At 46.3% G+C, this 25,517-nt stretch overlaps 1 pseudogene; it reads left to right on the forward strand.

Moving 5' to 3' along the window:
* Nucleotides 1–16,909: 16,909 nt before the first annotated feature.
* LOC136460152 (protein KINESIN LIGHT CHAIN-RELATED 1-like) lies at nt 16,910–19,598 on the forward strand (annotated as a pseudogene).
* Nucleotides 19,599–25,517: the final 5,919 nt, after the last annotated feature.

The following is a 25,517-nucleotide window of genomic DNA, read 5'->3' on the forward strand; positions in this document are numbered from 1 at the left end:
ACCTATGGACTAATCACCTATGTATCCCACTTAAACACATTAGTCCACCTAAGGTTGTCACTCAATTACCAAAACCAAACAAGGACCTATCACCTGCGCGTCGCCATCTAGTTGGTTGCGCGAGCTCAAGCTGGCCCCAAATCAGGAGACAAGCTCGCTCGTGGTTTGCGCCACCTAGATCATAGACCGAGCATGTGATATGGCATGGGGTGTGCTCGGCTTTGGCATTCACTGATCGTTCGCGATCGCCCGTTCTCATTATGAGAACATCAATCTAGCGATGATGAGCCAAGGCTTCACGCCCGTCTATACCAACACCGAGCTGGACGACATCGAGAAGGAGGTGGCCCCCCTAGCACATGACCTTTCTACCAAGATATAAGATGAAATCATCCCCCCGAGGGGTTAGTTTAGTCAGATAGGTCAGGTGGCACATTTGTAATATGCGGACAAGTTCTAACCCTTCTGTTTTGTCTAAACAAGCTTGTTCTTTCGTTTCGGTTGAACAAATTTTTTCTTTCTCCCTTTTTATGTGTAAAAAGGGTAAAAGTGCTCTTACCCTTCCTATTATTAAGATTGTAGAGCTCGAGGTGTGGGTGAAAAACTCTAATCACGCTGGTCAGCAACAGTGTTGTAGCCACTGGGGTGTAGGTTTCTTGCAGTCCGACTAGTTTTACTCAGCGTTCATTTCCACAAACCTTGCCTCTAGGTTTTTAACATGAGAAAGGGTCAGGCATGGAAACTGTTCTAGAAAGGGCATACATATATCCTTATCGCCCCCCCCCCCCGAGTGAGGCCCGACCCCTTGCCATTGCTGGGGTCAGGTTTCACTAAAGATCGAGACGATAGAGAAACTAGTAAGAGAAAGCGTTTTTTATTTTAGAATCATTATTCTTAGTTTTTATACGTACCCCCTCCCTAGGATGCATGCCATCATCCTGCAATCATGTATTCGGTCTCCTAGCGAGTCCAACTTCCCTTGAGCCCCCGCGCAATGCAGGGGTCTGGTCGAGGGGTTAGCTCATCTTTGTAATTGTCATCCCTCATGCGCCCAGGTACTAGCCACTAGTGGGCCAATCCCTTTCCACTCCTCACTCTAAGGGTGCCCCATAGCGGCTGTGAACCCATTAGAGGGCCAGCCTTCGAACTCCTGGGCCTGAATGGGTCGTAGGAGCATTTTTAGCTTTGTATCCCACCTTACCTTGAGACGGTTCTCATGCCTGTCTACACCAACGCCGAGCTAGATGACATCAAGAAGGAGGTGGCCCCTCTGGCACATGACTTATCTATAGAGATAGAGGATGAGATCATCCCCAAGAAATTAGGTAGGTAGATAAGCCAGGCGACAAACTTGTAATAAGTGGACAAGCTCTTATATTTCGTTTTGGCCAAACAGATTTTTAGCTCTTCTCTCCTTTTTGTACAAAAAGGTTAATGTGTTTTGACCCTTTCCATTGTTAAGGCTGTAAAGCTTAGGGTGCTGGTAAAAAAACTCTGATCACGCTGATGAGCAAAAATGCCATAGCCACTGGGGCGTAGGTTTCTTGTAGTCCAACCAGTTTTACTCAGCGTTCGTTTCTGCAACCCTTACTTCTAGATCTTAACATGGGAAAGGGACAGGCATAGCGAAAGTTTGCCAGGTAGATATACTCTTTGATATGTTTTGACTCTTTCTGTAGTTAAGGCTAAAAGCCGCACTAGAATCGCTCTCTCACATAATCGGATGATCACTATCAAGTATATGTGAGATAGATGGCCCCTAAGCACTCTCAAGCATAGACACAAAGTCCCCTGAGGTGTTCTCTCTCAGCCATGGCTGAGACACCCTTCTATTTATAGCCCCACAGGATAAACTAGCCATTACCCCTTCACTGGGCAAAACTCAGGACGACCAGATGCTTCGGTCGTATCGACCGGACGCACCCTACCAGCATTCGGTCAATGGATGGCTACCATGTCATCCCCATCTTCAAATACTAAGTGACCAATCACAATGGTTAAGTTATGACCAGACGCAGCACAGTGAAGATGACTGAACATAGGACCCCAGTGTCCGGTCACTTCCAGTATGGTTCCAGTCACGATCGGACATGTCCGGTCACACCCGACCGGATGTGCCCAGCGTCTGATCACTCTCCCTCTTCTCTGTTGCGCCCCCACATCAGCATGACCAGACACTAAACAATGTTCAGTCAGAGTCCAGTCGCCTGCGTCCGGTCACAGGCCGAGAGTACCACCTTCTTTTATAATTGACCGAACACTGCTCCCTAGAGTCCGATCACCACATGACCAGCGTCCGATGCATTCTGTGAAGCCCTGTCTTTTCTATATAGGGAGCCGGTGACACTCTGCCAGTAAAGTTTTGAACCCTTGCTCCCAAGTGCTAAACACAATGTGTATCACCTTTGTGTATGTGTGTTAGCATATTTTCATAAACATTTGCAAGGGTATTAGCCACTTAACTTGCCATGCCACTCGATCCTAGCAATGATGCAAAGTTAGATTACTCAAGTGGCACTAGATGACTGATATGCAAACAAGTTTGCCCTCTTGATAGTATGGCCATCTATCCTAAACCTAGTCATCAACTTCTCTACACACCTATGATCGATGAAATGAAATACCCTAGGTTATACCTTTGCCTTACGCATTCTATTTCATCTCCTCCAATGTCGATGCAACACATGCACCAACATGATCAACAATGATATGATCCACTTCATATCATCACGTGATCATATTGGTTCATCGATCTTGACTTCACTTGCTTTTCACCATTGCCTTCGTACATCGACGCCAAGTCTTGCTCAAGCTTCACCGCCACGCGATCCATCGCTCTAAAGCCTCTGACTTGCCCTTCACGCTTGCAACTGGTCCATCAAGTCAAGTCATATCTTGATCTTCTCCACCTTGATCACATGACTCCATGTCATGTCTCATGTGCAATAAGCTCCTTCATCATCACATGTGTGAGCTTTGCAAAATCTTTGAGCCCTCATCCCCGTCATGGCATATGTTGCTCACACACATGTACCTATGGACTAATCACCTATGTATCCCACTTAAACACATTAGTCCACCTAAGGTTGTCACTCAATTACCAAAACCAAACAAGGACCTATCACCTGCGCGTCGCCATCTAGTTGGTTGCGCGAGCTCAAGCTGGCCCCAAATCAGGAGACAAGCTCGCTCGTGGTTTGCGCCACCTAGATCATAGACCGAGCATGTGATATGGCATGGGGTGTGCTCGGCTTTGGCATTCACTGATCGTTCGCGATCGCCCGTTCTCATTATGAGAACATCAATCTAGCGATGATGAGCCAAGGCTTCACGCCCGTCTATACCAACACCGAGCTGGACGACATCGAGAAGGAGGTGGCCCCCCTAGCACATGACCTTTCTACCAAGATATAAGATGAAATCATCCCCCCGAGGGGTTAGTTTAGTCAGATAGGTCAGGTGGCACATTTGTAATATGCGGACAAGTTCTAACCCTTCTGTTTTGTCTAAACAAGCTTGTTCTTTCGTTTCGGTTGAACAAATTTTTTCTTTCTCCCTTTTTATGTGTAAAAAGGGTAAAAGTGCTCTTACCCTTCCTATTATTAAGATTGTAGAGCTCGAGGTGTGGGTGAAAAACTCTAATCACGCTGGTCAGCAACAGTGTTGTAGCCACTGGGGTGTAGGTTTCTTGCAGTCCGACTAGTTTTACTCAGCGTTCATTTCCACAAACCTTGCCTCTAGGTTTTTAACATGAGAAAGGGTCAGGCATGGAAACTGTTCTAGAAAGGGCATACATATATCCTTATCGCCCCCCCCCCCCGAGTGAGGCCCGACCCCTTGCCATTGCTGGGGTCAGGTTTCACTAAAGATCGAGACGATAGAGAAACTAGTAAGAGAAAGCGTTTTTTATTTTAGAATCATTATTCTTAGTTTTTATACGTACCCCCTCCCTAGGATGCATGCCATCATCCTGCAATCATGTATTCGGTCTCCTAGCGAGTCCAACTTCCCTTGAGCCCCCGCGCAATGCAGGGGTCTGGTCGAGGGGTTAGCTCATCTTTGTAATTGTCATCCCTCATGCGCCCAGGTACTAGCCACTAGTGGGCCAATCCCTTTCCACTCCTCACTCTAAGGGTGCCCCATAGCGGCTGTGAACCCATTAGAGGGCCAGCCTTCGAACTCCTGGGCCTGAATGGGTCGTAGGAGCATTTTTAGCTTTGTATCCCACCTTACCTTGAGACGGTTCTCATGCCTGTCTACACCAACGCCGAGCTAGATGACATCAAGAAGGAGGTGGCCCCTCTGGCACATGACTTATCTATAGAGATAGAGGATGAGATCATCCCCAAGAAATTAGGTAGGTAGATAAGCCAGGCGACAAACTTGTAATAAGTGGACAAGCTCTTATATTTCGTTTTGGCCAAACAGATTTTTAGCTCTTCTCTCCTTTTTGTACAAAAAGGTTAATGTGTTTTGACCCTTTCCATTGTTAAGGCTGTAAAGCTTAGGGTGCTGGTAAAAAAACTCTGATCACGCTGATGAGCAAAAATGCCATAGCCACTGGGGCGTAGGTTTCTTGTAGTCCAACCAGTTTTACTCAGCGTTCGTTTCTGCAACCCTTACTTCTAGATCTTAACATGGGAAAGGGACAGGCATAGCGAAAGTTTGCCAGGTAGATATACTCTTTGATATGTTTTGACTCTTTCTGTAGTTAAGGCTAAAAGCTTGGGGTGTGGGCAAAAACTCTGATCATGCTAGTGAGCAAAAACACCGTAGCCGCTAGGGCGTAGGTTTCTTGCAGTCCGACCAGTTTTACTCAATGTTTGTTTTTGCAACCCTTGTTTCTAGATCTTAATGTGAGAAAGGGTCAGGCATAGAGAATGTCTACTAGATAGATATACTCTTATTAGCCCCTGAGTGAGGCCCAACCCCTTACCATTGCTAGGGTCGAGTGTCACTAAAGATCGAGGAGTTGATAGCGAAAACCAATAAGAGAAAGCGTACGTAAATTAAGGGTAAAAGCGACATAGATGTTCGATGTTCCAGGTGTTGGCGGAGACTTTGCTATCGATGGTCTTGAGCTTATAGGTGCCTAGTCAGAGCACCTCCACGACGATGAATGGTCCCTCCCACGGTGGAGAGAGCTTGTGGTGGTTCTTGTTGCTCTAGACGAGGTGGAGCACCTGGTCCCCGATGTTCAAGGCCCGACCCCATTCTCGATGGCTGTGGTACCGGCACAATGCTTGCTGGTACTTGGCCGAGCGAAGGAGGGCAACATCACATGCTTCATCTAGCTGGTCCATGGCATCCTTGAGGGACGCATCGGCTCCCTATTCGTCGTACCCCCTGACCCTCGACGCTTCATAATCGAGGTCAGTCGGGAGGATAGCCTCAGAACCATAGACCATGAAGAATGGCATGTAGCTGGTGGCCTAGCTAGGGGTCATCCTTAGGCTTCAGAGCACTGCAAAAAGCTCTACGACCCATCATCTACCAAACTTGTTTAACCGGTTGAAGATCCTAGGCTTGAGGCCTTATAAGACCATGTCGTTCGGGCGCTTGACCTGCCTATTTGTGTGGGGGTGCGCCACGGTGGCCCAATCAATGCGGATGTGGTATTCATCACAGAATTGGAGGAACATCTTCCCGGTGAACTACAAGCCATTGTCTATGATAATAGAGTTTGGGACGTCAAAGCAATGGACGATGTCAAGGAAGAATCGCATGACTTGCTCAGACTTTATCACGGAGATCAGTCGAGCCTCTATCCACTTTGTAAATTTATCTACGGTGACAAGCAAGTGTGTATGTCCCCCAGGCACCCTCTTGAGAGGACCAACCAGATCGAGCCCCCAGACCATGAATGGCCACATGATGGGGATTGTTTGGAGTGCTTGGGCCGATAGGTGGGTCTGTCGAGCATAGTATTGACATCCTTCATAGGTGCGCACAATCTATTCAGCATCGGCAGTAGAAGCCTTGTCGGAACACGTTTCTGACCAGGGTCCTAGGCACGGCATGGTGCCCGCAGACCCCACCATGGATATCACTCAACAACTGCTTCCCTTATTTGATGGGGATGCAGCGCTACAAGATCCTGGTGTGGCTTTGCCTATAGAGCTCACCCTCAATAACGATAATGGACTTGGCGTGATGCGTGAGCTGCCGAGCCTTCATTTTGTCCATCGGTAGCGCCTCACAGAGGAGGTAGTCGAGGTAAGGCGTCCTCTAGTCAGCCAGAGGGTCGGGCTCTATCGCTGGATCCTCTTCAAGCTCCATGACTTCGGAGTCAGATGGAGCCACTGACCGGTTAGCCCCTAAGCCCAAGGTAGGCGTCCCATCACTGGTCTGTTTCAGCTCCTCGTAGCAGACCGAGGGCTTGTACTGATTGCTAGCGAAGATACTTGTCGGCATCGGCTCACGGCCGAACGCCGTTTTCACCAGCGTGTCGGCCACCTCGTTGAGACACCTCAAGATGTGATTGAGCTCAAAATTTCGAACTTGTCCTCTAGCTAGCAGACTTCTTGGCAATACACAGCCATCTTGGTGTTGTGGCAGCTTGATTCCTTCATGACTTGGTCAATAACTAGCTGAGAGTTGCCTCGGGCGTCAAGCCGTCGGATACCCAACTTGATGGCGATGTGTAGGCCATTGATTAGTGCCTCATACTCAGCCACATTGTTGGAGGAGGGGAATGGATGCAAACCATGTACCTCATGCATACCCCAAGGGAAGAAACAAAGACCAGCCTCGCACCGGTGCCTTTCTTCATCAGCGATCTATCGAAATACATTGTCCAGTACTCTTGGTCAACGACTGCTGGCGGCATTTGGATATCGGTCCACTCTACAATGAAATCAGCTAGCACTTGGGACTTGATGGCCATCCAAGGGGCATATAAAATGCCTTGACTTATCAACTCGAGTGCCCACTTCATGATTCTTCCTGTGGGATCCCAGCTTTGGACGACCTCACCGAGAGGGAAGGACATCACAATCATCACCAGATGTGACTTGAAGTAGTGACGCAACTTCCTTTTGGTGATAATGACGACGTATAGGAGTTTCTGTATTTGGGAAGTAGTGAGTCTTGGAATCAGACAAGACCTCGCTAATGAAGTACATAGGATGCTGCACTTTGAGGGTGTGTCCCTCTTCTTCTTGCTCTACCACTAGGGCGGCGTTGACCACTTGCGTGGTGGCCACAACATAGAGCAGAAGTGGTTCCCTATTGGTTGGGGGACCAGGATCAGGGCCTTTGTCAAGAGCTACTTGACCTTGTCAAGTGCCTCCTTAGCCTCAGGCGTCCATTTGAAGTGGTTGACCTTCTTTAGAAGCCGATAGAGGGGGAAACCTCAGTTCGCTGAGGCATGAGATAAAGCGGCTGAGCGCAGCGAGGCACCCTATAACTCGTTGTACCCCCTTTATGTTCTGGATCAGTCCCATCCTTATGATGGCTGAGATCTTCTCTAGGGTTGGCTTCGATGCTGCGCTCGAAGACGATAAAACCCAGCAGCATACCCCTTAGGACCCCTAAAAACACATTTCTTGAGGTTGAGTTTAATGTCGTTTGCTCAGAGTTTCACAAAGGTCTCCTCTAGGTCGGCTATGACCTGGTTAGCCCATTTGGACTTGACCATGATGTCGTCTACTGTATGCCTCAACAGTTTGCTCGATGAGGTCACCAAAACACTTGAGCATACAATGCTGATATGTAGCCCCCGCGTTTTTTAGACCAAACGGCATTGTGATGTAACAGAACGACCCGAACGGGGTGATGAAAGATGTCATGAGCTGGTCGGACTCTTTCATCATGATTCGATGGTACTTAGTGTACGCAGCAAGGAACCAAAGGGTTTTGCACCCTGAGGTCGAGTCGACTACTTGGTCTATGCGTGGCAAAGGGAATGGATCATTTGGACACGCTTTGTTGAGACCAGTGTAGTCAACACACATTCTTTATTTCCCACTCTTTTTTTGCACAAAAACAAAATTGACTAACCACTCAGGGTGGTATACTTTCTTAATAAACCCGGCCGCCAAAAGCTTCGCAATCTCCTCGCCGATGGCCCTGTGTTTCTCCTCATCGAAGCAACATAGGCGCTGCTTCACCAGCTTGGAGCCTGGCCTGATCTTCAAGGCGTGCTCGGTGACTTCTCTCAGAATGCCTGGTATGTCTAAGGGTTTCCACGCAAAGATGTCTCTGTTGGTTCAGAGGAAGTCGGTGACATCAGGCAGCTCGTTGCACTACCAGAAGAAGCACCGAATGTACCCACGAAGGTCTGCCCAACTTTGGATTCGGTTGGGCAGAAGGTGTTCCAACCATATTCGCGCCGAATCGACCAGGAACAATGGAAGGTTGCAGATAATGAAATTGTCACTATCCTCTCCATCGGCTTGGTAAGCAAACTGATAATCCTCGAGCCATAGTCTAGTGTTTGTCTCCCCAGAGTATTTCAAGATGTTGGTCAACGATCGGTACCGTGGTGGGAAGACGACGTTGAGGATGTGTCGGCCAAAAGCCTAAGGTCCTGGCAAGTCGGGGCTCGGGCTTTGGTCCTCGCCATTGTTGTAGCGTCCGCCACGATGAGGGTGGTAGCCGTGGCTAGCCTCCTCTCTCTTGTCGTCGTGGGCACGCCTACGGGCATCTCGTGTGTTGCGCGTGTCATAGTAGAGGCTGAGACACTCATGCACCGGGATCACGGTGCGTGGCCTGCCGCCTTGCTGTGCCTGGTGGACTAACACATCTCTATCGGGTCACTCTGAGGGCGCGCCCTGGCTGGCACCAAGCTCACGTCATTGGGATAGCGAGCTCTCGGCTTGCTGCATCACTACACGCTCAAGTAGTGTGCGAATCTCGCGATGGGCCTGATGATCCTCGAGCGTCACGGGCCTTAGAAGCCCTCAGAGCAAGGCCGCCATGGCAGCAATGTTCTGGCTTGCCCGGGTGAAGTGTGGGAGGGCTTCATCGTCCTCGATGATCCTCCAGTTCACATCATAGGCCACGACAAGTGCACGCCCATTGTCTCCGTGGCGCTTGATCTCTCGCTCGAGCTCCGTGCGTTCCTGCTCAAGCTGGAGTCATGCTTCTTTGAGCTCTTGGTGTCGTGCCCTCAGCTGCTCTACCCATAGGCGAGGTGGGGCCCCTGTGTCCCCCTCAACCTCGCTGTCGAGGTCATCTGTTGGGGTAGCCCCTCTCTCATGGATGCTTTTGATGTATCCCTCGGTGGTACCTGCCATGAAACATTCTCGCGAGGGGTGATGGCTCCCCATGCTAGAGTCAGAGTGGGAGGGTGACTCTGATTCTCCCGCTAGAAGGTCATGGAAAGATTCCATGATGTATTTGGTCATCTCCATAAACTCGTCGTTCGTAGGGGATAGGGGCGTGCGTTGCGCCACAAGATGGCCAACTATCTCTATGGCATTGCGTATATCGAATGGGAGCATTGTCGGGGCACTTTGGATGAGGTATTCTAGGGAGAGCGGCCCTCCTCCAGCAAGATGCATCATGACGTTAGCGAATGAGAAGGTGAGGCGTCCTAGGTCCTCTCGGGATGGTCGGGGTCCTAGGAGGGTTCTGAGCTGGCGCTCTAGCCTTTCGTAATCGAAGTCGAGGAGCTAGTCGCTCCCGAGGGGTGCAGGCCTCCGGTGCGTGCAGCTGCAGCTCCTCAAGCGCCTCGGCGATCGCGTTGAGGCCAGCGGAGCGGAGAGGTTGGACGGCGGCGAAAACCTGTGCCAACTCTCCCTCTGTCGTAATGATGAAGTCTAGGTTCCCAAAGCGCACGTGCACGCCCAGGATCCAACTAACACCGTGACTAGCCATCTGAGGCCTGATGGGGACGTCGAGACATGCAAAAATCCCCTACCTAGCACGTCAACTGTCAGTGTTTTCGTACCACTGATGAGTAAATTTGTATTTGTGCGTCTGACTCGGATGGTGTGCTCGGAGGACACAAAGGTTTATACTGGTTCGGGCGAAATGTCCCTACGTCTAGTTTGCTGCTGCTCGTGTTAACGGCACTTGATTTGCAGTAGGGGTTACAAACAGGCGAGAGAGAGAAAGGATCCCAAGTCTCTAGTGGAAGGAGTGAACAGGTGTTGAGAGCTCGATTGCCACTCAGTCGTGCGCTCGTGTCGTGCTCTTGTGTTTTCTTGATCTTGTGTGTCTTCTTCCTCTCCCTTCATGGGGTGCCCTGCTTCCTCTTTTATAGGCGAAGAGAAAGCACGGGTTATAGAGGAGAAAAAGAAGAATGACCAGAGAGAGAAGAAAGCTTCCAAGGTTGTCGAGTCCTTTTTCTCCTTCATGTGGGTCCCACCTATCCGGTTGATGTCAATAGGGACAGCTCCATGTCGCGGCCCTGTTCGTCACTAGCGCCAGACGCAGGTGTCATCTGCCGATCATGGCGTTCCACTCCATCCCGGTGGACGTCGTAGTGAACTAACGCGCCTTTCAGCGTCCGTACGAGGATTAGGCAGAACAGTACCGGCACGCCCAATACTATTCTTGATGTGAATCGCCTAGTATGGCCCGTCATGGCCACGGGTTATATCGAGGCGTGCCAGCCTCTTTCCTGGTGTCAGAGTTTTGACCCAGGCCCATACGCTTGGACCTGGAGTGGTTAGTGGCGGTATGGATCCCCATCGGACGAGACAGAACCTGCGTCCTCGAGGTCGGGCGAGCCGGAGCCCGCGTCCTTGGGGTCGGGCGAGACGGAGCCCGTAGCCTTAGGATCGGACGAGACGGAGCACGAACCCAAGGGGTCGGGCGAGACGGAGCACGCGACCTTAATGTCGGGCGAGACCTTTTAATACGTCTCGAGCCATCCGGGGAAGTCAGCGTGGACGCTAATTTCCTTGCTTTGGGTATGCCAGACAGCAACGTTGCAAATATAAAAAGTTTAGATAACCATAAATTACACGTACTCTAGCTGCCCACTTCTATAAGTATTAATATACACAACAATACAACTTCAGTGAAAAAATATGGTTGATTTTTTTTTTGAAAAAATCAATCAGTATTGTACTAGGGGAGGGTGGGGGTTGCCCCCCTTCAAATCGCCTCCCTGAACCCTGAACGTAACTGAAACATTATGACATATCTATATTGGTACCATATTTGTAAGCACAATTATTTTATTAATAAAAATACTACTACACTATAATTGTTTGATAAGATGGTTCAACATGCTGAGCTCAGAAGTTTACTGAAGACTAAAAACGGGACTATGACGTCCATGGTCTGTAATATTCATTTTGATTGAAAAATGGTTATTATGCTCAAAGATTAATATTCTCTTGAGGTTACCACTGTTAGTCTCTCCTAGATCCCACTTCAATCACTAACGCTGATTTTAGGCACCATGATGCAACCATAAATGATTGTCCGTGTCTACGACAAAAAATCCTTATTTTCAATAAAATAAAAAATGGGAGTTTGAATAAAAGATACAATAACAAGCATATTAGTTTCAACTTAACTTGACGATAAAATAATTATGGCACAAAATAAGATCAAATCTTGAAAGCCAAAATATAGTTTTATGACATTATGAGACATGGGTTGCAATAAGAGCCACCATAAGTTAAGGTTTCAACTAAATGTATATTGAAACACATGGAGATTCCATACATAGGAAGAAAAGATATCGATATAGAAGGAATATATATATATACATAGATAAATTTATCATGACCAGATACAAATCACATAATATCTATATGTTAGATGAACAAAAAGGTGAGCACACTATACGGATAACTAATTTAATTGGTTCTAGGTATTAAACAAGAACTACTAATGCTTATTATCTCAGGATTCTAGCATGTGTAAAGAACGGATGGATGGACTAGCCAATATTTTTGTAAAAGAGATGTCAATTTCTTTTTACCAGGTGCAATTAATCTGTTTCATTTCATTAAGCAAATTGGGTACATCATCCTAAAATTAATTCATGGTAAATCTTAATCTTCATATATTTTTTCAGTAAAGGAAATTGTTCTAGCTTTTTGCATCATCCAATACATATTTCACATCCAAAAATTATTCATACACACAGTACATATATGTCTCTGCTGTCGTACTCGAAAAAGGTTCCTTTTCTTTTTTTTTTCACCCAAAAGAAGAGCATATATATTTGGACTTAGAAAAGATGCATGCATATATTGTACTCACACATCCTTGTCACAGATGTTGACGTAAATGTTCCTATATTGCATACTGATGATGATGACTCATTTGAAGAAGGACCTGAGATATATAAGTATATGGATGGGGCCAACAAGCAAGTGGACAGTTGTGGCTGCTAGCTAGCTAAACCACATGATTTACCATTTCCCTCGCGTTCTTGCCTTCTTGACCATTAGCCCGTGACGTTGCCTACCCAGCTATGTACTTCGCTACAGCTGCCTTGTACTACTCGCTTGTCGGTGACGTAGGACGGTAGATAGACAGGATGATTACTGCCTATGCACGCGATACAACAATTCGTTTCGAACGAAATAACAGCGACGTCGTCGGCATCCGTACGAATATACTTTCAAAAAAAAAAATTCCATCCGGCATGGCCAGATAGCCCCGTGTATTCCGACAGAAGATCTTTTCATACAAATCGAGAAAACTCCTACCTTTGTAAAAAAAAATGTATTTCTCAGTATTTTGAGGAAGTCAATCGATCTAAACTTTGACTAAAATTTATATAAAAAAGTATAAACATTTTTTATACAAAATAAGTACATAAGATTATTTATAGAATATATTTTTATAATAAATTTTATTTAAAGACATAAATGTTAATGTTATTTACTATAAATTTGGTTAAACCTACTCTCAATTAACTGGCACGATACCATAATTGCATTTTTTTTATAGAGGGAGTACTCCATAGCGTTAAGCATTTAGTACTAGCTACACTAGTAGAAAAACGACTCGCAGTTCCGGTTCTCAACCTCCATGTAATCCCGGTTTTGAAACTGGGACTATGAAATCGAGACTAAATGTCTTAATTTTTAGGTCTTAATTTTTAGTTCCGGTTCCTCCAATCGGGACTAAAGGTGTTTATTAGGTAAAAAAAAGTTGGAGCTGTGGAGATTCGAACCTACGACCTCCCACTTCAGCTCTTGCACGTGTTACCATCTCACCTACCACCACACATCTTACTTAGATAAGATACTCTTTCCTTTTAAATTTAGTTTGAAGACACCTTTAGTCCGGGTTTTAGACACAAACCGGGACTAAAGGTACCTTTAGTTCGGGTTCGTGTCTCAAACCGGGACTAAAGATTCTCGCACTTTTAGCCGTTGGGCAGGGATCTTTAGCCCCGGTTGGAGCTACCAACCGGGACTAAAGGTTTTTCTAGTCCCGAGCGCGAAAAATACCGGGACTAAAGCCAAATTTCAAAGTAGATCAAAGGTCGTTTCTCTACTAGGTAGCTTCTTGGTTCGAATTAAGAAATTAAGGTTTGTGCTAGCTACAAAACTGCGTAGTGTTAAGTTTCTAGTACTAATTAAGTAAGTACCTTTCTTGGTTCAAAGAATGGTTTGTGCTAGCTAACTAGTAGCTGTCGACATAGATTATATATTTAATCTCTGATGGATCGGAGCATGTTGCATTGGTAGATTTATTTTAACTCTACCGTGTTAGCTAGCTGTTGCATTTTTTTTTTCTAGTGGCTGGATGATGGCTTCATCAAGCGGTCCAAAAGGTTATTATTTATATTATATAAAAATAAACAACAGAGCAAATGGTTGGTCTGCAGAAGAGATCAAGTGAAGGTCGACAAAGATGAGAGTCCAAAGAATAATGTCCGATCCATCAAACAAAATGACAGTTGACACGGGACAAATAGTTGATGGCCGTGCGTGAAAGAGAAAGAGCGTGCGTGTGATGTCACTTGACTCAACACCCTACTGCATTAATTGGGTTGGGTTGGGTTGCCGAAAAGAACAAAACAGGTTAGCACGCACTACCGGCCTTAGAACGTTACCGCCAAGAACAAAACAGGTTTACGTCTAGGGTACACTCAGCAACATACCGCCAAGAACGTTCTTAGTTAGTTTAGTTTTATCTTAAACATCATATATTTCAATGCAGTGTGGGAATATATATGTCAAACAAACTAAATTTTATCGCTAGCTAGGACGGTACCTAGCAAGCCCTAGTGATTGATTACAAATGTATAGATTTGTTGTTCAAAGTATAAAAGCAAGGAATAAACAGAGCACAATTTGATTATTACGTCGTAAAACTACCAAACTAATTAAGCAATACCAAACTTTGTGCAGAGTAGTTGCCTTAAACCAGAATAGGAGACATATAAACTGCACACCTTGTGTACTGAACTTTGCTTTTATTTTAATTCAATTTTGGTAGGGGCTCAAGCCCCTCCTGCTCCTTTCAAAAAAAACTCCACACATAAAGTGAAAAAATATCTCAAATACCATATTTTATACTTTTTTACAAAGAAAAGTTTTCTCCTGCTTACTTAGAACAAAAGTAATAAAAAGTGACATTTTAAACTTATTCTAGCTACACGTGCTTAAAAATACCATATTTAGTACTCCCTTCTCTTTTAAATTACAAGTCACTTTGACTTTTTTAATACATAGATTTTGCTATGTATCTAGACATACTTTATATCTAGATACCTAAGCGAAGAACAAAACAATGTCCTTCTTGTTTTTGCACCCTAAGCTCCTGATGCATTGGGTTGGGTTGGGTTGCCGAAACGAACAAAACAGGTCAGCATGCACTACTGCCTTAGACAACGTTTACGTCTAGCGTACACTCAGCAAACATACCGCCAAGAACGTTACTTAACTAGTTTAGTTTTATCTTAAACATCATATATTTCAAAGCAGTGTGGGAATGTATATATCAAACAAATCAAATTTTATCATCGCTAGGACGGTACCCTAGTGATTGATTACAAATGTATGGAATTGGTGTTCAAAGTATAAAAGCAAGAAGTAGATAGAGCGTAGTTTGATCATTACGTCATAAAACAACAAACTAATTAAGAACTAATTAAGCTATACCAAATTTTGTACAGAGTTGCCAAACACCGGAACAGGAGACATCTAAACTGCACTTAAAGTGGAAAAAGCTACCATATTTTTGTACTTTTTACAGAGAAAAGGGTTTCTCCCACTTAGAACAAAATGTGATAAAAAAAGTGAAGTTTTAACGCATTCTAGCTAGAGACGTGCCTGGCAATACCGTATCTTATTTTTTTAGATATAATGTTGTTGGAGGGTATACAGACAACAGAGAAGCGGGAAAAGGATCAGTCTCAGGCAATTCTCACAGGCCCAGAGGATAGTTGAAACCGTGGGCTCAGTTAAAGCTGCAGAAAACAATTGGGCTAGGCTAATTTGCCAGAAACCAAAAGGAATGGGCCATCGCTTTCCAGTCTCTAACGAGCAAAGGAACCGTTAAGAGGGAGTCCAATGGGCTGAACCATTACGAGGGAGGGACAGACGATGAGGTGGATCCAGGGCCAGACTCAATCGTGGGCTCACCGTCGAGGCCACCAGAAACCGGAGCTCGGAGGGCATCTGAACTCGGATCTCGCGAGCTGAACTCTGCTGGCACGCCCTGAATCGTACTTATTAACTGAATGAACAGTATTTTTTCTTAGGCCTTGATTAGATCGTAAGTTTTCTGAACCTGATGAATAGTACCACTTTTGTCTTATTTGGCAAATATTGTCTAATTGTGGACCAACTAGGCTCAAAAGATTCATCTCGTGATTTCCAACTAAACTGTGTAATTAGTTATTTTTTTACCTACATTTAATGCTCCATGCAAGCGGCTAAAAATTGATGTGATGGAGAGAGAGTGAAAAAACTTGGAATTTGGAGGTAATCTAAACAAGGCCTTATAACAAATTAGTCAGGGGACATTGCAGCCTAGCGAACGGGCTACTACGACTGAATATAAAACTGGCCATCTTCTTCAAGCTGCTACTAGCTGCCAAACAGTCTGACCCAGAAACTCAAGATTAAATTATTACTGGCACGCCAAACCGGAATTGCCCTGTTCACCAGGAGAAATTCAGAGGAATTTAAATGAATCTGAAGGAATTTGAAAGAGTATGAACAGTGAAAACCATTCATGAACAGTGAATTGGTTTCCTTACCAGCGGAACGGCGCCAATATAGCACGCACGCAGTAGGTGACAAACGAGTTGCACGCTAGCTAGCTGACAGGGTGACGTGGCTTATTACGAGCCCCTCGTCCCCTCTCCTCAGAAGCCGACAAGGCAATTATAAAAGCTCTCTTTGGCAGTGTGCAAGTCGGCTTATATATTTACAGTGTTCGTGCGCTGGAGTAGAAGCGGGTGAAACTGAAACCTAATTCATCTTTATAAAGAAAAAAAATAGATCCTCTCATTGCTTGCCCTACATTTACGGTGTTTGAAAGGTAGAAACCGAAGTGAAGTGGAGCCCTGCCAAAGAGTACTCCATAAAAATAGGCTCTAGAAGTAGAATACCGTCGTATTGCTACTGCTGCCCCGTTAATTTTTATTGGGGGCCGGATGGAGGAGTACCCCCTTGGATCCATCGCTAGAATTCTGGGCCGGTTTCGTGTACACGGGTGAACAGTGTGGGATCCTGTGCACGCCTGCACGCGCCGGTGCGCCCGCCCACGGATCCCCAGTTCCCCACCCACCTCGCCAGCACATGCCTGCCGGCCCCGTTCCCCGCGCGCGCAGCCATCTCGTCGCCCGAATTATTTATTTTTCAGTCTTTTATTTAAAAAAATATTCACAAACCCCAGTTGCCCAACCTAAACGCGGCACCTATTCTATTGTTTGGGTCACGGCACAGGGGAAAGGTCACGGACGCAAAACTTGCCTTCTCCAACAGCCAAGAGGGCTGCATCGCGCCCATCGACGACCATGGAGCGACGAATGGCGTCGTCCACGACCTCGCTCGACGCCGAGCCCACACTGGCCCCGCCCGCCCACGCCGCCGCGTTGCCCGCGCCGCCGCGCGCTCCCGCGCTTCCTTCCTCCTCTGTCCGATGGCTGCCGCCCAGGAGCCCTCCAACCGCCGGCGAGCTGACCGCCGATACCTTGCGCCACCGTCCCAAGGCCGTCGCGCCGCTCGGAGATGGAGGCCCGCCGCTCACCGCGCCGGAGCCGAGCGTCACCAGGAGCCCCGCCCCTCGCCTTCCTCGCCTGGGCCAAGGCCATCGCCATCGCCCCTCTGCTCTGTCTCTTCCCCTCTGCTCTTCTCCCTCTGCGCCCTCCGCTGTTCAGCAGGCCGACGCCGAGCGCTGCTGCTCTGCCGGCGCGCCTCTTTCTCTCTGCTCTGCGCTCGACGCCCACCATGGTCGCGTACTCCTGCGCCGAGACTCCGGCCGCGACGCACCAGCGGACTGCGAGCTCGCTGTCTGGGACCCCCGCCACGGGCCGCCGCACGGACCTGCCCCGCCTCCCCTGGTCGCCCTACCCCTACAGCTAGAACGCCGCGGTGCTCTGCGCCTCCGCGGCCACCACCACCGCCTCGCCGCAGACCCACCACAACAGCGTCGGACATTTGCGTCGTCTCCCTGGCGAGACGCTTTTTTGCCTTTCGATGTGGCTGGTACGCAAAATGCGTTCTTTGTTTGGGTGCTCCGTTGGAGCTCGTTTTTTTGCTACCGAAAACACTGTGCAGCACCTATTTTGGGTTTAGGTGGTATTGTCGGAGACAGTCTAAGCAGGTGGCGGCTGTCGGCGCCGCCGTGTACGAGCAGCTGGGGCGCGCCAAGACGGCCATGGGGCATCGGTGGGGTGCGGTGGGTGATCTCCAGCGCGCGCTGGACCTGAAGCTCCAGTATCTGGAGGGAGGGAGCGTGGAGCTTGGGGAGTGCCGGTCCTAGGATTTTAAGGGCCCTCTGGCGATCTCGTCGTAACGGCCCCTCTTGACCATGTATAAAATCTTATAATATATAGGCACTAATTTCACTTGTAAAATGAAAACAAATTCAATAACATATTTTTAATTTAACATGTCTGATAATTATCGAGGAACAATATAGATTAAGGAATATATTTCTAGATGTATGATAATTATCGAGGAATAATGTAGATTAAAAAAATAATATATTCGTTTTCTTTTCTCACCCATGATAAATGTTTCTTAGGTAACATTCTAAAATTCTAACATGTAAATTAGAAGAAAAATATGACTATATGGGTACAAAGTACTAGAAGTCTGAAATACTATACAAATAATTAATTTGGATTAAAAATAAAAAGAAAAAAATACTTTGAGCCTAAACAACTAATCGGTGATCGCAATTCATAAGAAGCAAAGAATCAAGATGTCGTCGTCGTGGAGCCCTGCCTGGTCGCCGTCCTCGTGCGCCATGTCCGTGTCTCCGGTAGTCTAGCTCTTCGCGGCGGCGCGGCTCGCCAGCTCCGCGCGTGTAAGGCGCACATCCCGAACTCACGATCAAAGTGTATTGTGTGCGGCGTGACTCCTCGCCTCCTCTCTACCCGAGGGCCGTGGGGAAATGAAACTAAAAAAGAAATGTCAATGTTGTCTTTTTTGGACCGTCTAGCCAGTTTTATGTCCCTCTTCTTATTAGTTTGTTAATGTCTAATGAACTATAAAACCTGTGGATTTATATACCTGGGCTTGAGCCCCTCCTTCGTTTGGATCCTCGGTCGTCGCACCTCATGGCCTACCTTAGGGCCGGCACTCGGGACGCCTACAGGGATGTCACCGATGCCTATGCGGGCGTGCTCGACTTTGACAAGGCGCTACCATTGTGTTCCAAAGCGTTGGGCATTGCGGAGGGGCAGTTCGGTGAGGACTCGGCAGAAGTGGCTAAGCTCCGGCGACTTCTCATGTCTATCTATACTGGGTTGGGTCGCCATGCAGAGGCTCTTGAGCAAATTGAGCTTGCAAGGATGGTATATGAGCGATTGGGATTGAATGTCGAGCTTTCCCAGGCCGAAACTGATGGGGCTAATATCCGTATCTTGTTGGGGAGATCAGAGGAGGCGATGAATGACATTAAGAGGGCGATGCAGCGGGCAGACAGGGAGAGCGAGGAGCGTGCACTGGCATATGTCACAATGGCAAAGATATTGATCTCCGAAGCGGTGCTTGGAGATTGCCCGGGGGATCATCGACGCAAAGGATTCCATTGACCCTGGTCGTTTTGCTGAGGCATATGCTGAGATATCAATGTTGTATGAATCGATGACACAGTTTGAAATGCCTTTGAGCTCGCTTGACATGTCTTTGAGCTTGATGAAGAAAACGCTTGCAATTCTTGAGAGCGCCAAGGAGATGCATCACATTGAAGGCAGCATCTCAGCAAGGATGGGGTGGCTCCTCCTGCATACTCAAAAAGCTGATGAGTCTGTTCCTTATCTGGAGAGAGCGGTTGATAAGTTGAAGAATTGCTTTGGACCACGGCACTTTGGGTTAGGTTTTGCTTATAGGAATCTGGGGCAGGCCTATCTTGAAATGGACCAACATCAGTCAGCTGTGAAGTCCATTGAGTCATTACCCAATTTTTGTGGCCTACGTGACCTTATATTTGCTGCTTATCTGTTCAAAAAACTCGACTGCTGCTTGCCTGCTTATCTGTTAGAATAGATTGATTGAAGAGTTTAAAATTGGTATAAGTAATACTGCAATAGGATGTTGATTAACTGATTAGATACAATCCTTTGTTATTTATGTACATGTGAGGATGGATTTTAACCCAATGAAAAATCTAATGTTCTAAGAAATAACCTACTGACGCAGAAACTAATGTCATTGCGATGCTGTAAATAATACCTGTTGTTTTTATGCAAGAAAAATTGCAGTCCCTACCAGGTAATGGTGAACCTACACGCCTTCATCGACGTTGTTCCGATACTAGCGATGTTCTGTGGCAATGAATTCCCCTGTTTTAGCGCATGAATGAATATAATAGAGCCTGGATGGAGCACCTGTGATCCTTACTTCTTTGCCTATATTTTTGTAATTATAATCACTTTTGTTTTGCTGTAAACACATTTTAGCATAGCGACTCTCAGTGGCTTTACGCTTGATAATGTCAATATATACAACTGAATGCAACATTTGTTTTGTGGGAATGTGTAGCATGGTGCCTTGTAGAGTAACTGTTTTCACACCAGAGATACCGTTTTGGCCATTTTTACATTTAATGCTACTAGAAATACTTAAAACAACCTAGAAATTGGCAATTTCCATATCTCGGCGCCAAGATCCACGGCGCCAATTAAAAAAATATTTAGTTGACAAATATTTTGTTGATTTGACTTTATTCAGCCTGTTTGGCTGGGGCTGAAACGATCGTATACGATCGTGGATTATTACTGCTGGCTGGTTTGGTGTGAGAGAAAAATATTGTTCTGGCTGGAAATTTACGATAATTTACAACCAAACGAACAAGCTGATTGGCCTACGCTCTCGTATAAAGACAAATGCTTGAACACTTAGAGTTTTGACTGACTTATAACAAAGTAGTACACAAAAGAAAAGTGTTGATTCGATGAAATCTGATCGCCTCTGAAGCAAGTTTATGTGCCTAAGAAAGAAGAAGTTCCCACCACTACTACTAGTATATTGTTCATGCTAACACTATGGCGACATCTAGGATAACACGTATTAAACATTCATTCATCAAACTTGGTAAACAACCTATTATTACAAATTTGAAAACTATGGTAAATCTAAATCAATCTATTATACGTGATCAATGGTTATTACAGACAGCCTTTTGCTACAGCCATGTTCTGGTCATGTCTCACAGGCCATTAATCTGACCAATTTCATCACAGCCATCTTCTGGTCACGGTTAGGTTCCACCAAGGAGGTTGACGTATTCCATTGTAGAATCTGTTTTCTTTTCTCCAAGTCCAGCACCACGGGCGTCGACCGCCAACCTCCATCCTCTCAAAAGTGCCATGTTGGTAGCATTCCCTTTCATAAATTGAAAAATTGAATTTAGCACAATACAAGAATGGAAGTACTATCATAAAAACTGAATCAGCAGTATCAGGATTTTTTTAAAAGACATGCAAACAATCACGAAGGAACCAAATCGCAAACAAAAAAAATCATAAAGGAACCTAAGTACAAGAATGGAAGTACTATCATAAAAACTGAATCCGCTGTGTCATGATTTTTTTTGAAAGGCATGCAAACATTTATGAAGGAACCTAACCGCAAAAAAAAAGAAGGGACCTAAACCAGCAAACAAAGGAAATTAGCTAAACATGCAATCATTTTACCCGAGAGAGTACCTCAATAGAAGGCAACAACTTATTGTTTGTACCATCTCAGAAACAAGTCTAACCATCTCACAGCCTCTCGTAGTCCTCTTTGACATTAAAATTGCTATGACAATATCTCTTAGCCTATCTTAGCTGATGTTAGAATGAACATCATGGAAATTTTTAGTCTTAACACAGGACTATTAGAACACCGTGTAGAATTGAAAAGTCAATTTTTGATCTTAACATAGGACTATCAGAAAACAGAAACAGAGGATTAAGAGCACGCTACAAAAATGGCAACAAAAAAACAGTGCCTTAAATTTTTGTCAAAAATTATGTCTCACAGCCTTCTTGCCATAAGGACCAAATGACCAACAACATTGTTGTGTGGTGGTGTCATCTATAAAAGTAGATATCCAGAACTCAAATAATTACTGTCCAAATAGATCTATGCAATAAGAATGTTTGTTATTCATCTTACAAATATGTGTCACCTGAAGGTTTTGTGGTGTCAAAATGGCAACCGTGCTTGTATAGAGCTCCAAGAAAACAGCCTATAAATACATGAAGCATGAAGCGGTGAAAAAAAAGATTAGTATCATTACCCACCTTGTATGTTTTTGCGACAAGATAGATTGATGCCAGCGTTTAAGGGATAGAAAGTGTCATCAAGATCTGAAAATGAAATACGAAAAACATCATTATTTGATTGTACCACAAGATGAAGAAATAAATGCAGCAACAAATTTCTCTGGATTTTTAAGAGCAGGGAACACACCAAACAGCAAGCACTCATAGTTTGGTCTTTCAAGAATAGCCTCCATTATCAACGTCAAAATCTGCAAAAACATTCTCCCAAATTAATTGAGACCAGTTTTCTGATTAGTTATTATTTGAGAGCTGAAAACTTATATAAAAACTAGGTTTTCCTCTGTAAAAAAAAGATTATATAAAAAAGAGGCAAGTTTTGGAATATAGAGACTTCTACAAGTCTTGACTGACATCGGTCACTGGCACTTCTTGCACGCTGGAATTCTCACCTTGGGCGCCTCCCGCACAGTCTCATTTTGTGGGCGCTAACAAGCACGGGCTCCAAGATCACCAGAGAGCGCTCCCAGAATGCAGGCTCCTTCCCGGCGGCGGCATAGCCTTTGTTCCTCGCATCAATTGCTATAACAGATCCCTACTCCTTAGCTGGACTTGAGGCACACTCAGAAAATTGAAATCCTAACATTATAAAACTACCGAAGAAGAAGAAGTGAAGAACACACCGATAAATCGTTAGCCTTGGTGGAGCAGGACCACAGAGACTTCTTCTTCCCGAAGAGCACCAACTTGATCCACTTCGCCGGAGACTTCCCCATTGGAGCCAAATCCTCTGCGCACCAGACCGGAGGGATTTAGAGCCTGCAACAGAACCGCGCATCAATCCTCGGCCGGAGCGCCACCGCAGCAGCGCAGGGCAGGAGCGGCCTGCGTGACACGATGGGGGCAGTGAGGGGAGAGGAGTCGGAGTCGCGCGTGCCGCCGCCGCCGCTTGCTCCCGTGGCCTAGAGCCCGCGAGTGACGGAGCCGGTGTCCCCCAGAGCGCCAAGATATACAGGATAATAGTTTGACGCCAAGATCTACGACGCCGAGCTCGGCGTCAAGATCTAAGGCGTCGAGGCCTTGTCCACGTTGGCGTTAGGTCACCGCCACATCTGATACCTCGCCAAGACCTCGGCGCCATTGGCCATGGCGTCAAGACGTGTTTCGTCGGCGCCAAAAGTCATGGCGCCGAGGTTAAGGTTCATAAACGAAAATCAAACCATTAGGGGTCTATTTGTGATTTTTTTTTAAAAAAAAAGCTGAGAAATAAAAAAATTCGGTCGCACAAGCACGACGGGCGTGACTGTGACTGATGTCGCACGCCCGGGCTCAGCTCGCTGGCACCAACTACGTACTTATTGCACAAGCGAGTTCCGTACGTCGTCATGGTGGGCTGCTAAGTGCTAACAGCAACCAGTATCGTCGTGGGGTCGGGCCCGGGCCCATCAGACAACGACAGTGCATAGTAGAGTAGCTGTTGGGTGTTTTTTTTTTTTTTTGCGATTAGCTATTGAGTGGGTTAATAAGCTTGCCAGGCTCAACGATCATATAACATCACGCAAAAACGAAACCAACTCCACGTTTATGTGTGTGTTTTTCTTTTTTCCATTTACAATTAATCGCACACATAGTTGTAATCTTGTGCTTTTCGTTCCATAGATAATTCACACACAAACCTTAGATGATCTAGTTTTTTTTTCTTTTTTTATCTGGCCGGAATCATAACCTATACTGTTTTAGTCCTAAAATTAGCTCTAGACCTCTAGCTTATCCAAATAGAATGACTAATAAGAGTTCTAAGTTGTTATCTAACTATTAGCTTGCTAATTTGATCTGAATTTGAACCCCAATTAGTAACTAGCCCTAATAATCCAAACATACCCCTAAGAGGCTGTTTGGAAACATGGTTTTATATCAAAAACCAGTGTAAATTACAGGCTTGAAAATTTTTACATCTTGAAATAGAAAATGTTGTTTGGATGCCTTGTGAACCAACTAATTTTACCCTTGTATTAGACCGATCCACCTGGAATTAAAAAAATCACCTATCTAGACACCAATAAAAGTACGATGGATATCGAGTGTCGTCTCCCGCATGGCTGCACACCCGATTGCATCTCGCAATGTCCATGGCGATCTCTTCTCTTCCTTGGAGCACGATTTCTCGCTTGGTCCTCCCACTTCCGCTATGGCCTCTTGATCATCTCCATTCCCTCTCCCTCTCTCTCTCTCTCTCTCTCTCTCTCTCTCTCTCTCTCTCTCTCTCTCTCTCTCTCTCTCTCTCTCTCTCTCTGCTCAGCAGATCAGTCATCTCCATTCCCTCTTCCTGGATATCTTTGCTCATCAGATCGCAACGAACTCCAATGAACTGCATTTGATTCGGGTGCTTCTACGCTAGCTCTATCAAGTCCAAACTCTGAAGTCGCAATTGCAAGTCCTGGACCTTGAATCCGATATGTTTCTTCACCCAGCTGCAGAGGATGAGTGAGCCGCGTGACCTGCCAACTGCAGCGGCGGCTAGTTCTTTTGTGGAAGAGAAGGTTGTCTCACGTATTTGCCAAAACGAATATTTTGCAAAGGAAACAAATTACAATTGCATTCTTGTGCACAAGATATTACAACCGGAAGATAATTACATGTGAATAAAACTATGAAGCTGCCAAACATACCCCTAATTTAGGAGGAGGTGTTAGGTTGATCTCAACCAAGTTGGCCCAACGGCTAATTGGGTCCTTATCCGCGTTCTGGTCGGGAACGCCCAGCCGTTATTTTGGCTGATGGACCCCGTCGCGCAGCGCAATAAATAGGAGGTGGGGACTACGGCTCGAGGTACGAGGTTCACTACAGCCGCTAGTTCTGTTGCCGCAACTGGACCACGCCTGCGCGGCTTCCCTGACTCCGACCCCAATGACCAATACGCTGCTACCTCATCTGCGGCACTAGAGGCGAGGCGCGCCACGCCATGGCGAGGTACATCACCAAGTCTCCCATCTAAGCTAAGTATTACCCACTGATCTACACCTAGAAGTACTTTCAGATTCATCAATGGTACAAGAGCCATTGTTTTTCCAGTGTGTAGATCTAGATTGAGGTAGAAAAGTGAAAAGAAATCAAGAAAGAGAACGAATTGAATTGGCCCTAATAGAAACCCTAACCCTAGCAAAGAAAAGAGCATCGGCGGACTTACCTATGTCCGCGCCGCCGGTCGCCACCGCCACCGTCCTTTGGACGCCACGGGAAGACAACCTGGCCGCGCGCACGAGCTCGCCGCTGGCACAGAAAGTAGCCGCGCCGCTGCTCATCCCCATGCGTGCGCGGACTTCGTCCTAAGGGCACCGTCGTGAGACCATTCGACAGAGCCGCGCGACGGACGCACGTGAGCTCCGACGAAGGGATCCACGACGGCGCCTCCAACTTTTTCGCCTCGCGCTCGTCCCGTCGTCTGGCTGTGGTCGCGAGAAAAGCGGAAGGAGAAAGAAGATATTTTCTTAGGGTTTTGGGGAGCTGGCCGTGCGCCGTTTTTGTTCCTCCGAAAATGAAGCTCGGCCGTCCGATCTTGATTTGCGGCTGAGAATTCTCTCAACCTTAGCTGGGCTTGCGACGGGGAGAAAGGCCCAAAGGGCAATGTGAGGCCCAGGCCCAGGTTGCGGCCTGTGCGGCCAGCACCATGCTAAGATGGGACAAGGCAGCGCGCAAG

This window comes from Miscanthus floridulus, chromosome 6, assembly GCF_019320115.1.
Source record: "Miscanthus floridulus cultivar M001 chromosome 6, ASM1932011v1, whole genome shotgun sequence".
NCBI lineage: Eukaryota > Viridiplantae > Streptophyta > Magnoliopsida > Poales > Poaceae > Miscanthus > Miscanthus floridulus.